A 16,656-nucleotide genomic window follows, 5' to 3' on the forward strand; every position below is an offset into this window, starting at 1 on the left:
ATTTCCAACTTACTAAAGAGAACTCGGGCCCTTGACTCCACTCTTTTGTCAGGCACTAATTTGGTATCAGTGGAAAAAACCCAGAGTACATTTCTATTCTATATGGCTGGTGAGTCCGTTATATATTCATATAGCTGAAGCACTTGAGGGAAAGAGTGTTGATGCTAATATTCTCTTGGGGACTAATTTATGTCCAGCACATTCCTGGATATGAAACACAGGATCAAAGAGTGGCTTTATTTAATGCACCTGGCATTTTTACAGAATTTCTTGCTTTTCAAAGTGATTCCAATATCACGCATGTCATTTGAACTTTTGCAATGACTCCATGAGGTACAGGCCAGTCAGGTATTCTTTTCCCTATGTGACAGATTAACAAACTAAGAATCAGAAAATTTAAGTGATGTGCCAAGGTCATACAACTAATTAGTGGTACAGCCAGGACCAGAACCCATGCCCCCTTGCCTCTTCTGTCCTAAGAGCTTCACAAGGCAACATTTTTGCATTACACTCAGGACCGTGATATTCCTCTACAGAGGAATGGGTCTGCAAGAGTTTCATAACAAATGGAATTGTTAGGCCTGGCCCAGAAGAAAAGCAAACCTCTCTGCATGGGTTTCTGCCTTGAGTGCCATACACAGCCCACATCTTCTTTTCAATATTATCTCAGTCCTATCACAGTGTCTTGCTCAAAGGTACTCAATAAATATTGGTAGAATATAAGAGTAAAAAGCAAATAAAAAAGACTGTCTCTGGCCTCTAGAAACTTGCCCTAATGTTGATATATGGCAATAAATAAATAGGTCCTATGCATAAATAATCATATCTCAATACTATTAACTTCAACAATGATTGCAACTCATAAGGTCTTTTTGCTCTTCAACAGAATATTCATAGCCATGATATAAGAGATACGAAGAATCTGTGTAAAGTATACCTGTCTGTTGCCTCCAATAGAAATATTTTCATTCCTATCTTTATTGTGGTAAAGAATAAGGTAATAAAAGGACCTGTGTTTTGAATAACTCCTTCCCTCACCATTCCCCCACACAAACACACAATGAACCATTATACTGTTGCTTGGCAGAGATAAGAATGTTGGGTAATAGATTACTCCAGAAATGGATGAGAACACAGGCCAAAAGGAAGACGGCTGATGGGGGCGGGGCTCAAGCCAAGACCATTGCCCCAAAGGGAATCTGACTCATAGGCCTCAGACCCTCATCTCCCTTGAAAGCCCTAGCTTACCTTTAGATCTTATTCAGATGCACCTTCAACCCTTGCCCCAAATAGAATCTGGCTCCTGTTTATCTACAAGACCCAGAAAACCCTTAAACCTTCCAATTTCCTAATCAACTCCCCTCATCTCCCTTTGAAAGCCTTAGGCTCCCTTTTGTCAATAGGGCCCCAGAAAGGCCTTCCTTATAGACTTCCTTTATCTCCTTTTGAAAGTCCTAGCCCCACCTTGATTTGGTGCAGATGCCTTTCAAACTTCTGCCTTCCTGTTCCCTCCATTAGCTATTCCCATTGTCTATTCAATGTCTCAAACCTCCCCAATTAGAATTCTTACCTAGACCCTTTTCCCAACCCCCTTCTCTGGCCACCCAAAGTTACTTTAGTATTTAAGATCCACCTTGGCCCTCATTCAGAGGCTGAGAATCTCACGCCCAAAAAAGGCTGAGAACCTCTCATGCCCGCTTGTCTTTAGGGGCATCACCTGGCTGAGAATCTCTTGTGCCCCAAAGGTTGAGCCTTTCTCATGCCCACCTGTCCTTATGGGCGTCACCTGGTCTCTGTGATTTATCACTAATAAACTTTTTCTCTGGCTGAAGAAAATTTGAGTTGAATTCATTCAGCAGGGCCCGGTACCCTGATCTTGGGGTCCCAGCACCCCAAAACCCCTAGAACTCTTCAAGGCTATGGGTTAAGACCTAACTTCACAGAACGAATCCCTTCAATAAAAGGATTTGTTCTGTAAAAATTGGACTTGGTCAAACCCCTGGGTTAGGTGGGTGGTGGCACAAAAAGCAAAATGGGAAAAGGACTTAGCTAAAAAAAATAATAAAAAAAAAATGGAAGCTCTTTCCCGCTATCAGGGTGCTTAGGCAGAACATAGGTGTTGTACCTCAACTAAACAGGCCCTTATTTTCCTCAAAGGCGAGTGAGACAAAGAGTGACTGGTTACATGGACAGAGGGTAAAACAAGTTGAAACTAAGAAGGCAAACTTTAAATTTAACAAAGTCAGACTAATTAACTAAGCTATGTATTTCAACTACTTCTATATAATCTCCATAAACTGTAATAATGTCAAGGTCTAAGTCTAAAGAAGACCCTTTATCCCTTAGGGAGCAGCAGTAGAAACCACCCTTTGCAGGTGGAGCTGCCTTTCTTTTCGGGGAATATTCCCTGCAGTTGTCACAGTCTAAATGCTTTATGAAAAATACAGCTTAGCAGGTCTGCCTTCTTAGTTTGAATCAACATTTATTATATATACTTAACTTTAATTGAATAAGCAATCTCAAAATGTACAAACAAAAAAACAACCTAAAAATATATTTCTCCACTGTGAAGGAGCAATATTTTTATTTGTCAAAAATCAGAACTGACTGTGTTTGCTTAGATTTGCTTAAAAGGGATTTTGGGCAACCACAACAATAAAGTTAAAAGAAAAGTAGATTGAAAAAAATTGTGAAAATATATCAACTGAAGGTCTGACTTTCAGAACCCATACGGGACATATATATCTAGATATATAGGTATCTATGAAACTAATATATTTCACAATGGAATGTGGATATTAAAGGATTAAAAGACGTCATCAATTTCTAAAGAATTTAATAATATATTACTGGTAGGGCTGCAGATTGCTGCAAACATTTAGGAGACAGCAACATGTTGATATGCAATAAAATTCAACTTTATTTTTGGTTCCTTTGCTAAAACTGGGGGCAGTTGTTCTATCTGTACTAAATTCTCTATTTGTAATAGCAAAATAAAAAATTGGATGGTTGAACAAATTACGGAATTTAGTGGAACTGCTTGTTGTTCTTTTTTTAATTTAGACTTCTGATTTTTTGGGCCTACAGAACTCCCAGTAATGAAACTCCCTATCTGCCAATGCGGAGCAGTAATTCATTTTCTTAGAGTTGCCCTCAATACTTGAGAGATCATAGATCTGACCTAGATGAGATCTTAGACCTCAGAAGTCAACAAGGACTTACTAAATGCCAGGCACGATACCAAAAAAGAGATGAAAGGGAAAAAAAACACAGTCCCAGCCCTCAAGAGCTCACAGTCTAGTGGGAAAGACAGCAGGCAAACAACTACGTACAAACAACACATATACAGGACAAATTAAGAATCATCTTAAAACTAAGGCAGTAGCATTAAAGAGGATCAGGAAAAGCTTCCTGTAGAAGGTGGGATTTTAGCTGGAACTTTTGAAGGAAGACAGGGAAGTCAACAGAGGGTGATAAGGATGGGGTGAAATCCAGACCTGAGTGCAGGCCAGTGAAAATGGAGAGTCTGTGAACAGCCAGGAGGCCAGTGTCACTGAATCACAGAAAACTAGAAAGGTAGGAAGGGGCCAGGTGATGGAAGCATTTAAAAAAGCTAGAGAATTTTGTATTTGCTCATGGAAACAACACGGAGACATTGGAGTTTATTTAATTATTAGAAGTCAGCCAGTTCAAACTCCCCACCCCTCCTCACTCCTGTTTTACCAACAAGGAAATTAACGCTCAAAGAAGTTAAAGGATTTGCCCAAGTTCACAAGTAGCAGAAGCAGGATTTGAACTCAGGGTCTTCGACTCATGCTCTTTCCTTTGGATCTCAAGAAATTCTCTTGTAGTGGATAGAGCCCTGAAGTAAGGACGACCCGAGTTCAAATCTGGCCTCAGACCAAACACTTGACACTTACTAGCTGTGTAACCCTGGGCAAGTCACTTAACCCCAATGCCTAAAAAAAAGAAGGAAGGAAGGAAGGAAGGAAGGAAGGAAGGAAGGAAGGAAGGAAGGAAGGAAGGAAGGAAGGAAGGAAGGAAGGAAGGAAGGAAGGAAGGAAGGAAGAAAGAAAGAAAGAAAGAAAGAAAGAAAGAAAGAAAGAAAGAAAGAAAGAAAGAAAGAAAGAAAGAAAGAAAGAAAGAAATTCTCTTGTCCAGGATCACATAGATACCATTTGTCACGAGAGCTCCAAAGGATAGACAGATCTTCCTCACAGACAGCTCCCCGTTTGATATGCTTTGTCTTGAAAAATGACGGTGCTCTAGGGCAGCTAGCTGGCCTCATGGATAGCATGCTGGGCCTGGAGTCAGAAATTTCTGACTCCTTTTCCTGAGTTCAAATTTGGCCTAAGACACTTACTAGCTGTGTAACTGGCCAAGTCACTTCACTTGTTTGCCTCAGCTTCCTCATCTGTAAAATGAGCTGGAGAAGGAAATGGCAAACTAGTCTAGTATCTTTGCCAAGAAAACCCTAAAATGGGGTCACAGAAAATCAGACATGACTGAAATGAATAAAAAAAGCCAATCAGTATGAAACAGTAAGAATTACTATATGAGATGATATAGATGTAAAGAAACAGAATCTTTCCTTCTCTCTCCCTCCCTCTCCATCTCCTCCCCTCTCTATAGAAATGTGTGTGTGTATACACACACACACACACACACACACACACACACACACAGATGTTTATATATGAAAAAATATACAGACTAATATTAAAAAAATAATCTAAAGAAGAAGGAACGAAAGAAAACCAAGCCAAAAGTGTTGGAATTCCCTGTGGGCCTGAAAAGGGATGCATAAAAATGACATCTTACTTGCTCATTCATTGTTTATGAAGTATTTTGGTACTGATTCCTTAAAGGCTAAAAGGCTTGGGATAGGATTTTGTCCTCCGTTTTTAATGGGGTTTTTTTTTGACGGATTGGTTTTCATGACAATTTTTAAGTTTACAATAAAAAATTTTGAGAAAGGTGTCAGTGCAGTGGACATAATTAGTCATCTTAGAGTGTGTTTCAGGCATGACCATTTGGAGTAGTCCTGAATTGGAAACAGTTTTCCTAAGGAGAAAAATCCACCCAGGGTGTGGTGGCTCCAGGGTTGGCAGGACAACCCCCCCTCTCCTCTCCCCAGCTGTGAGCTCAGTGAATGACTTACTGAAGTTTAGGTCAGGCTGCCTGCCCAGGCTCCCAGTCAGGGAGGGACCAAGGGGGAAACAGAGGGGGAGGGAACATATCCACTGTTATATATTCAGTATTTAGGGGAACACATATTTTCCAGATATTCCATTTCCCTTTTCAGGTGAGATGCTTCTTCCTAGATGTACCTTATTCTCCGGACACAGGCCTAGGGGCTAGTAAACAGAAGAGGAAAACCCTCCAGAAGGAGATGGGATTCCCCCCCCCCCCCACACACACACTTATACAATGGACTAAGTTGGCCTAAATGTACTATCCTGGCTCTAAAAGCAGGGTGAAAGCCTCCCATACCTCAGTAACATATTTCTCACAGAGGGCTGAAATGAAATTGTTTCTGAGAATATGAGAGAAAAATACAGAAATTTGAGCTTCAATAAACTAGTTTCATTAAATATGGAAAGGAATTTCTTTCTAAATATAAAACATCTAAGAAAATGGAAGGAGTGAGTTATTATGGGAATAACACCAGGGGCCTGCTTTGGACACATGCCTAGGGTTATACATGGTCAGAGCAGCAACAGAAATGGATTGTGTTGGAGATGGGCTGGTACAGGAAAAAAAATATACAGTAGTCATATAGCAGCCAATATAAACAAGGGAGTGGGGGGGGAGTGACAATTATTTTTCCCTAATTCTATTTTTAAAAAAAAAATTTTTAACCAGAAACTACCAATCTATAAGGTTAAGGAACAATATAAAGTATCTTAAATGTCTCTCTTGAACTTCAATCAGTAAATCTTTGTGGGAATATCCTTTCTCTGCAACTTATGTCTTACACTTCCCTTTCATTTTGTCTGTATCTATCCTCTGTAAAAAGCACTGGCTTGAGAGTCAAGAGAATGTAGGTTCAGATCGCAACTCTGATAGTGATGGGGGCGGGGCCCAAGCCAAGATCTTTGCCCTTTGCCCCAAAGGGAATCTGACTCACAGGCCCCAGACCCTCATCTCCCTTTGAAAGCCTTAGGCTCCCTTTTGTCTATAGGCCCCAGAAAGGCCTTCTCTGGTCTCAAACTGTTCCTTATCGACTTCCTTTATCTCCTTTTGAAAGTCCTAGCCCCACCTTGATTTGGTGCAGATGCCTTTCAAACTTCTGCCTTCCTGTTCCCTCCATTAGCTATTCCCATTGTCTATTCAATGTCTCAAACCTCCCCAATTAGAATTCTTACCTAGACCCTTTTCCCAACCCCCTTCTCTGGCCACCCAAAGTTACTTTAGATCCACCTTGGCCCTCATTCAGAGGCTGAGAATCTCAGCCCAAAAGGCCGAGAACCTCTCATGCCCCAAAGGCTGAGCCTTTCTCAGGCCCGCCTGTCCTTATGGGCGGGTGTCACCTGGCCTCTGTGATTTATCACTAATAAACTTTTCCTCTGGCTGAAGAAGCTTTCACTTGAATTCATTCAGCAGGGCCCGGTATCGCGATCTTGGGGTCCCAGCACCCCAAAAGCCCTAGACCTCTACCTGCTACCTGTGTGATCTTGGGCTAGTCATTTAACCTTCACATGCCTCAGTTTCCTCAACTGTACAATGAGGGTGTTAGACTAGATGGCTCCTGAGTTTTCTTCCAGTCCTAGCTCTGTGATCCTATGACCCTTACTACTTATCTAGCCAAGCCTCTTCCTACCCTCATTCCATCCCTAGGAACTCTATTTAGAACTGGGAAGATTTGGTTGAAAATGAACTTTCAAAATCTATTTTAAAATATTACATAAAGTGTATTTTGCATATTTCCTATACCTCACCTCTGTGTCTTTTCTGACAAAAGATTGAACTGTCTATAACGTTAGTTACCAGAAGAACTATGTCTAATGTCTTTCATGCTTCACTTTGTTTAGCATAATCTCATGCTCACTCCAGGGGTTCAGCAAATATTTACTGACCAACTCAGATGACCCTGAGAAGAGACAGACCATCTGTATAAATACAAAAGGAAAGGGGGCAGGAGAGAGAGGTTACAAAAACAACAGGAAGGGCTTCTCTCACTGAGAGTCACTTTGTCCCTGATACAGAGGCTTTAAGGAGACATACTGTAAGACAGACTATATTGAAACCTATGCATCAGGAAAAAGTCATTTCTCTAGTCCACAAAAACACTGGGCCAGAAGAGAAGGTTTAATTCAGGAGACATTTAGCCAACTGAAATGGCAGGAGATGAGAGCTCAAATTGAAAAGGGGTGTGGTGCTAAATGAGGCTCATATTTGCACAGGAAAGACTCCTGCTTATCCATGTTAGAAGGTTAACTCTTTGAGGGCAGGGATGTTGTTTTTGACTTTCTTTGTATCCCCAAAACTTAGCACTGTGCCTGATACATAGCCCTTAATAAATGCTTTTGATTGACTCACCCCCCCCTTCTTTTAAAACTTATATTTAACTATCTAACTAGTTTTTCTGGTACAAATGAAGGTCAATCTCTCTATGTGCACTTTTTTTTTTTGAAACAAATTATATCTAGTACATTCTTTTCCTACATTATCTCACTTGATCTCCAATTGAACTCTGGCTTCCTTTAAGTCCTAACTAAAATTCTCCCTTCTACAGGAAGCCTTTCCCAACCCCCAACCCCCTTAATTCTACTGCCTTCTCTCTCTTAATTATTTCCTATTCATGCTATATATAGCTTGCTTTGTACATATTTGTTTGCTTGCTGTCTCCCCCACTAAATCGTGAATTCCTTGAGGGCAGGGACTCTTTTTTTTGCCTGTTTTTGTATCCCCAGTGTCTCTGGCACATCGTAAGTGTTTAATAAATGTTTATTTATTGATTAATTGATCCATTATTCTGATTCCACATCAGCCAGCCTTCTTCCTGGTATTCAAATTCTTAGAAAAGTTCCTGAAAAGAAGTAGGTAGATGCTCTTAGTAAAGTCTAATGAGAGATCTTAACAGATATTAGATGAACTTGTAAGCTAAACAAACGTATGCTTCTCCTGAATGCCAGTCATTCTTCAAAAACTTGACCTTACCAAAAAGACTCGGCCTGGCCAGTTTTTCATGTTTTTCAGCTGTATCACCTGTCTCTGCAGCCTAGTTTGGAGAATTTCTGGTTTATAATCTCAGCTGAACCTTCATTACTGCTCAGTATTTTTCTCTCATAATTATTGCTTCCACATTATGGGGGTTAAGGATTAGGTTACGTTAAGAGCCCCCCCCCAATCTGGAAAATCCCATGCTAAAAAAAATTTTCCCCTCCCTTCATACCAGAGAAGTCTGAATTATTATGGTATTAAAAGGTGAAACATATTGATATTATACAATACTATACATATGTCTTATACATTTCAGAGTTTTTAAACTTTTTCTGTGTCATCTGCTGGCCTTCACATGTCATCTGCGGCTTCTGCAAAATTTCCCATGTAATTCCTTATGCCAAGGTGCAGTACATCAAAACCATGATGGGAAAAGTCACAACGTGGAAGGAATAACTGTATTCTTATCGGTTCTTTACCTTATTCCCCACAACAACTGTCATAAAGTTTTTTTTTAAATTTCAAGCCCCCACCCTTGAAATTTCTAATTTACTAAGAAGATATGGTCAGATAAGGGGAGCTCCTTCAACTCTTATTCCTCTACATTCCTGACTACTTTCTTCCTGTCTCAAGAGGAAGGTATCTCCCTATTCATCCATAAATCTTTCTCTCTGCCTTTCTCTCAATCCCTCTTCATACCCCAACCCCACCTTTGTAATACTCTCCTACCTCTTCTCTTCTATTCATGGATGTCTTCCCAATTCCTTTACCCCTGAATCTATCAAGTTTAAGATTCCGTCCTTAATATGATTGTACATGTACAGCCTATATCAGATTGCCTGCTGTTTTGGGGAGGGGAGTGGGAGGGGAGGAAGGGAGAAAAAAATTTGGAACTCAAAATCTTATAAAAGTGAATATTGAAAACTATCTTTACATGTAATTGGAAAAAAATGAAATACTATCAAGTAGGGAAAAATTTAAAAATAGTCTACTGAAATTTTTTAAAAAGTGGCTACCTAATGTATTGATCTGCTTTGCTTTTTCCACTTTTTTTAAAAATTATTCTGTTATGTGAGATGGTTTTTTGAGAAAGGGGGAAGAAAAGGTTATTGGGAGAAATCTAGGCAATATAACAAAATACATAAAATGAATTTTAAAAAAATAGAAAAGATTATTTGATCCAACTTCCTGCTTTCAGAGATTAGAAAATTGAACCTAAGAGAGGAGAAATGATTAAGCCCAAGGTTGTACCACAAGTAAGTAGCAGAAGCAGTATTTTAACCTGTAACCAAATACAATCCTCTTTCTGTGCAAGTTCATCAAGCTGAACTTGCCTGCACGAGTTTTACCATATGGGATCAGAGCTGTGCTTCATACAGAAAGCACCAGTTACCTACATGTATAGAATAGGTGGACAAAACACAACGGACAAAGCCACTCTGACAGTTATTGCTGAAATAAAGCATCTCCATAACCCATGGCTTTAGTTTTATGTTCTATACTGACAATAAGCCTCCTTTTAAAATCATATCCATTAAAAACTTTTGCATCAAGCTTAAAACACTCACAGATGAGGCTGAAAGGACATCAAGTATATCATGTTAATTCACCGAGCTGTATGTGAATGGCAAGCTAAGATTATATTGGGTCAGCCCCATGAATATAATGATATTATAATACTACATGACCTGTCTCTTCGGCCGATCACATCTCAGTTAACCTGGCAGGTTCTCCGTTTGGGTGGATGCTCAAGAGAAAAATTGTTGCGGCACCTAAGCCATTCACAAGCTTAAATTAGCTACCCCTAACCCTAACCCTAAATGCACCCTAACCCTAACCCTAATATGCAAGCATATTCAGTAATGGATTCCAGGCTAGTACATTCACGAATTTTTTTGCATGACCACATAGGTTGAACCTATGTCTGGTAGTCTAGAATTGATTCTGACATTGGAAAGTCTGTGTAGGACTCTAGCACAAACATTTCAGACATATTAGCATAAACTTCCAAAGGTATTGCCTCTGCCATGGAAAGTGAGCTTTGTCAAGGATACATAGTAATTTTGTAGAACCATCCCAAGAAAATAACTTTCTCATTACAGTAGACTTCTCAAAAGGGCATTCTTAGTTTCATCACAATGCCTTTTCTAAAGCCATCACCTCCGGTCCAGATATTACAATCAACAAATTACCAGAAACAATGATTTCTAGGGCAGCTAGTTGGTGCAGCACTGAACTGGACTAAGGAAGACCTGAGTTCGAATCTGGCCTCAGACATTTATGAGCTATGTGACCCTGGGCAAGTCACTAAACTCTGCCTCAGTTTCCTCATCTATCAACTGAGCTGGAGAAGGAAATGTCAAACCACTCCAGCATCTTTGTCAAGAAAACCCCAAATAGAGTCACAGAGTTGGATATGACTGAAAAGACAAAATGATTTCTAACAATGCACTCTTTTTTGTCTCCATTTATTTTAAAGAATGGATAAGTAGGAACATTATCAGAATTGGTATTGTGCTTTACTACTCTTATGCAACTCTTTGTCTGGAAAGGATGGTCTCTTCCACTAAAGATGTTTTAAAGTGAATTGTCAGTGACTGAGCAACAATTAGACTTATCTCACCATGCACTGTTCACAGAATCACAGCATTCAGTGCTAAAGGGACGTTAAAAATCATACAGTCAATTGATCAACAAGCAGTGAGTAAGCATGTGCTCTGAGCTAAGTGCTGTGAGAAGTGTCACATCCAAACTCATTTTATTGATGAGAAAAAAGTGGCAGAGATGGGAAACGATGTGCCCAGCATCACTTAGCTAGTGAGTCAGCATTCGAACCCGAGTCCTTGGTCTCCAGATCTCCTGCTTTCTCCCCTGAAGCACATGGTTCAGCAAAAAGTGTGAGTCCCATTGAATAATGGAGCCACCGTGGGCAGACTTAACAGAAACATTTGGAGCTGCACTTAGCTGAGGACACATACGATAAACAATGGAAGCCATAATCATTCTTGGCTCCAGCTGCTAAAATGAAATCATCATGCTTAAAACAGAACTAACCTTAAAAGGATGCCATCCCCTACCCATTTTGATTAAAAAATTACATTGGCAGTCATCTGCCCCAAAGAGGGAAAAGCAGAAAGAAACATCCAATACATACCAATATACTCACAGTGACACTTTTTATGCTAATACAGAAGTGGAGACCAAATGGCTGTCCACCAATTAGGAAATTACTTAAACTGTGGCCTATTAATGTAACGGAATATCATTGTGCAGTAAGAAATTAAGAATATGAGGAATCCTGGGAAGATCTGTATGAATTGATACAGAGTGAAGTAAACTGAGCCAGCAGAATAATCTACACAATGATTGCAAATAACAAAAAGAATGAACATAAAGGAAACCATATCATATATTAAGTAACCAATATCTTATCTGGATTACACAGGACAGTGAAATAAATCTCTCTTTTTGCAGAAGAGGAAAAAATGTCGCCTAGATTATGAGATGCTGTCATTGAAACAATTGTTTTCATTTTATTTATTTTTTTAATATTATACAGAAAGGCTCAATTGAAGGCGAGAGAGTGGGTACTACATACAGAAATAACAAAAGGTATCAGTAAAACTTAAAAGTCAAAGACTATGCCTGCTAAAGGGCTCAGGGGACTGTTATACATTGGGGAGCAAGGGCAAAGTGCTGTGCTGAAAAGTTCATGTTTGTGGTTCTTTTAAACTGATGCTAGAGTTAGTTACACTGTGCATCTGGCTCACATTTATTCTACGGCAATAAAGGACTGTTACATTAGAAGACCTGTACGTCCCTTGTCTTTTCCTACTGATACCCAATACAGTAGTTCTAAGCTCTGTAATTCTAAGAAAGTTCATGGCTGCCATGAAAAGTTTGTGTTTTAGTCATGTAAACAAGACCTCAAATATTTACCTCAGACAAGCAGAAACTTCCTGGCTGGGAACACCGTAGACAGCAAATGAATGCAACTTTTCAGTAACTTAAGATTTGTGGTTAAATTTAATTCAACTCGACAATCTTATTAAGCACCTGCCAACGTGCCAGGCACTATTGCAGGACTTGGGAAACAAAGATGAAAAACACCATTCCTGAAGTGGAGTTTAAATCTCATACAGGAAATAGTCACAGACATATGTAACCATCATACAAGGTGTAGTAAGAACTACAGCTGAAAAAACTAAGCTAAACTTCTTGTGCTGATGTGGCCACTGAAGGAAGCAAACTACTTTAACGGGTGGAGACATAGAGTGTTCCAAGCCTATACAGAGACAAGAGAGGGCAAGATGAGAGCACAACTCTTAATACATGTTTTCTACAACACAGATTGCACAAACTCAAGTGGTAGGGGAAGTTATCTTAGAGGCAAACTGGGGAAGGCCTCAAATACCAGATGAAGGCTTTTACATTTTTCTCAATCAATGCCAAACATTTATCAAACACTATCTTGGTGCCAGGCATCGTGCTAGGTACTAGGGACACAACCACAAAAAGAATAAGACAGTCTCTGATCTCAAAGACCTTTCAGGGGAGACTATGTATATATGCATATGTATATATGCAAAGATATACAATATAGATATATACAAAAATATACAAAATACATTCAAATAATCTAGGGGAGTAAGGTGCCAGTAGCCAGGGGAAAGAAAGACAGGATCAAAAAAAGCTTCATGTGAAAGATAGCATTTGACCTGAATTTCAAAGGAAATTAGAGATTCTAAGAAGCCAAGGGGAGGAAGAAAGGCATTCCAGAAGCTGGAGGCAGCCACCACAAAGGCCAGAGCCCGGCTGAGCATTTTCTATGACGGAGCACACACAGGCCAGGTTAGCTGGACATAGAATGTGGTTATAAGCAATAAGGTTAGAAAGGTAAACATGTATACTAGTTAAGACAACTTTCCAGGTTACTTGTTCTTGATAAGTAAAAACTGCAGGAAAATAAAAATACATATCAAAACATAAAAAATAAAAATTTCATAACTAAACTGAATTTTCTTGTGGTTAAAAAAAGAAAAATGAAAATCAGATCATGGAGCTGTCCATGATATAGATATGTATGTATGTATGTATGTATGTATGTATGTATGTATGTTATTGTGAAAAATTATTCTCTTGGAGACTCAGAGTTCCACACACACCCCTCACCCCAGCGCCCTTCTCCAAAGTTCTTCAGAAGGGTATTACTGATAATGATATTGCATTGGAAGCTGCCCAGGCTTGGGTGGAGACAGATTCTTCTGCCTAGGTTTCCCAAGGTTGGGAGTGGTCTGGTATGGTAGGGGGGTGATCTGATAGAAGAGGTGTTTCTTCTGTCAGGAGGTGGGGTTGATGGGGGCGGGGCCCAAGACAGTCCCCAGCCCTTCATCTCCCTTTGAAAGAGTTAGCTTACCTTTAGATCTTATTCAGATGTACCTTCAACCCTTGCCCTGAAAAGAATCTGGCTCCTGTTTGTCTACTGGACCCAGAAAACCCTTAAATCTTAAAATTTCTTGATCAACTCCCCTTATCTCCCTTTGAAAGTCCTACCCCCACCCTTTCATTTGGTGCAGATGCCTTTCAAACTTCGGCCTCCCTGTTCCCTCCATTAGCTATTCCCATTGTCTATTCAATCTCTCAGACCTTCCCAATTAGAATTCTTACCTAGACCCTTTTCCCAACCCCCTTCTCTTACCATCAAAAGTTACTTTAGTATTTAAGATCCACCTTGGCCCTCATTCAGAAGCTGAGAATCTCAGGCCCACAAGGCTGAGAACCACTCATGCCCGCTTGTCTTTACGGGTGTCACCTGGGTAAGAATCTATCCTGCCCCAAAGGCTGAGCTTTTCTCATGCCCACCTGTCCTTAGGGGCGTCACCTGACCTATGTGATTTATCAGTAATAAACTTTTCCTCTGGCTGAAGAAGATTTGAGTTGAATTCACTCAGCAGGGCCCGGTACCGCGATTTTAGGTTTACAGCACCCCAACAGTCCTAGGCCTCTTCAGGGTGATATATGCCCCAGTTGAAAAGGCATATAACTGGGTACCCCAACTCCCAAATTGAGCCAGCTCTGGCTCCCATGAAATGCATGTCAAGGTACCTTGAAAGAAATTAAACGTGGACATACAACCTAATCATTTGTCTCTTAGAACAAACTCTGTTTGGGGGGTTAACGGCATGTATGTGGGTATGTGTGCCTCATATACAGGGTATCCCAAAGTGCATTTTTAAACTTTAGTAGCATACTAAAGCTTATGTATACACACAGATATGTAAGTAATTATACATATGCATTAAGTTTTGTGTGAGGGAAAAGTAACTACAATGAACTTAAGTCATTTACCTCAATGTGTAAAAAAAAAAAAAAAGCAAGCTTTCATCAAATTAACATGCCCAGAATGAGTGAATAATGCACAACACAATACTTTTCAAAAATACAAAATATTTAGATTTTAAGTTCTGAGTTGAACAGCACCAATTTTTACAATTTGAGCAATGAGAAAAATCGAAAACAGAAAAATGGGGGGGGGAATGTGCCCTCACTTTCCTATAGCCTACTCCAGGGGCGGGGAGCCTGTGGCCTCGAGGCCACATGTGGCCCTTTGACTGAATACAAACTTCAGAGAACAAATTCCCTTAATAAAAGGATTTGTTCTTTGAAGTTTGGATTCAGTCAAAAGGCTGAGGCTGCAGGTTCCCCTCCCCTGGCTTATTCCACCCCTAGCCTATCCAAATATTCTAACCAACTAACCTATCCTCTTCTTACACCTATTATTGCCATCGAACATCACCACCACTTTACCTAACAAGAATGACTGACAAAATAAAGGTTTTGGGATAGCTCACTTAGCTATCACTCAAGTTCTAGTATTAGGAAAGGGTTTGAACCCCTCTTCTGCCAATTGCTAAGTGCATGGCCATGCGGAAATCGTTCAACACCTCTGAGCCTCAATTTCCTAATCTGCAAAATATGGATAATAAAAATACCTACTTCATCTGGTTGTTATATAGAGAAAAACAAGTCACAAATAAAAAAATTATTTCATATACAATCTTCTGTTCTTCGTGGAAATGCTTCTATTTGTTGGCACTTATCAAGTTCAGAACTATACACACAGAAACATATATGTATTATGTGTATGTATATATGTTTATGTGTAAACACACACACATCATTTAAGTTACTAGAGAATCAGAGTGGTAGTCAGAACCAAATCCAAGCTCTGCCTCTGATACAAACTGTCAGGGAGGCTCTGGACTAGTCACTTAATCTCTTAGTATCCCAAGTTTATCTTGGTACTTTAAAATTAAGCATTTTATCCGAGTATGGTTAAAAGTAAGCTGGAAAACACAGATGTACATTGGTGGAGGGTGTTTCCTAACTTGGAAGTTCAGGGAAAAAAAATCACAGGATGAGATCAAAATGAATAAACAAATAAATGTACATAAATATATGTACATACATATATGTATCACATTTATCATATGCATATATAATCATCTAGTATTTACTGTTGGGCAAATAGGCAAACTATGACTAAATCATCAAAATTTTAAAAGCAGAAGAGTTTTACATCCATCAGCTGGGATGTTTCATTGAATCATTGTTATGTAATGGCCGTGCTTCACTTAAGCATGATTCCAGGGGCAAAAATTATCTATCCCTATGCTCTGTGCAGACAATTGCTTGTAAAGGCTCAAACTTGAACTTCCCCATTGGTAGCATTACATCTCAATTTACTTGCCTTTGCTCTCATTCACATCTGAAATAATTCTTCTTCCTCACCTCTGAATCTTAAGAAACCCCAAGCCCCTTAAAGCTCAGCTCCAACACCACTCACCAGGAGCCCTTCCTGATCTTACTCCAGCCCACAGCTATGATATTTCTCCCTAATTGCTGTGTGTATTTACCTTGCACATACTTAGTATTTCCTTACATACGCTGTACATATACTTTCTCCTGGTAGAAGGCAAACTGTTTAATAAATGCCTGAGATTGAGATCATATCTTTTCCACTTTGCATAGAAAAGATTAGAATGCAGGAAGTTACTAGGAGCCTATACTGGGGAAAAAAGGAATTAGAGTTGGGGGGAAGGAAGGCTAAAAACATGAGTGAAAACTTTTCTGTGAACTTCCCAAGTTGATGAACATTTTACCTTCCTTTGTTAAAGAATAAATACAAGCCACAGGAGGAATGTACATTACAAATGTACATGGAGGAATGCCAATATATTTCCTTTTTAAAAGAAATTTCTTGCAGATTAAATTCAATGAACTTCCGAATGTGTATGTGGAAAAAGGTGAAGTAGAAATGAGGAAGCTTGGTGTAGTGAAAAAGCCCTGAGTTGGCAGTCAAGTCCTGACATTGTCCTCTTACTTCTAGTGACTTGGGGCCTTGTGACTTATCACCTTCCTTCTTTGAGGTTCAGTCCTTTCATTGGTAAAAAGACAGGAAAAAGGATTCTTTCAATTCTGACATTCTGT

General features: G+C 39.6%; 1 protein-coding gene across 9 annotated transcripts in view; it reads right to left on the reverse strand.

Moving 5' to 3' along the window:
- Positions 1-16,656, reverse strand: part of PPFIBP1 (PPFIB scaffold protein 1) — a 205,792-nt gene that overhangs the window by 89,366 nt on the left and 99,770 nt on the right. The window lies entirely within an intron of this gene.

Source organism: Phascolarctos cinereus, unplaced genomic scaffold (genome assembly GCF_003287225.1).
Source record: "Phascolarctos cinereus isolate Bilbo 61053 unplaced genomic scaffold, phaCin_HiC Scaffold_1;HRSCAF=81, whole genome shotgun sequence".
NCBI classification, from domain to species: Eukaryota; Metazoa; Chordata; class Mammalia; order Diprotodontia; family Phascolarctidae; genus Phascolarctos; species Phascolarctos cinereus.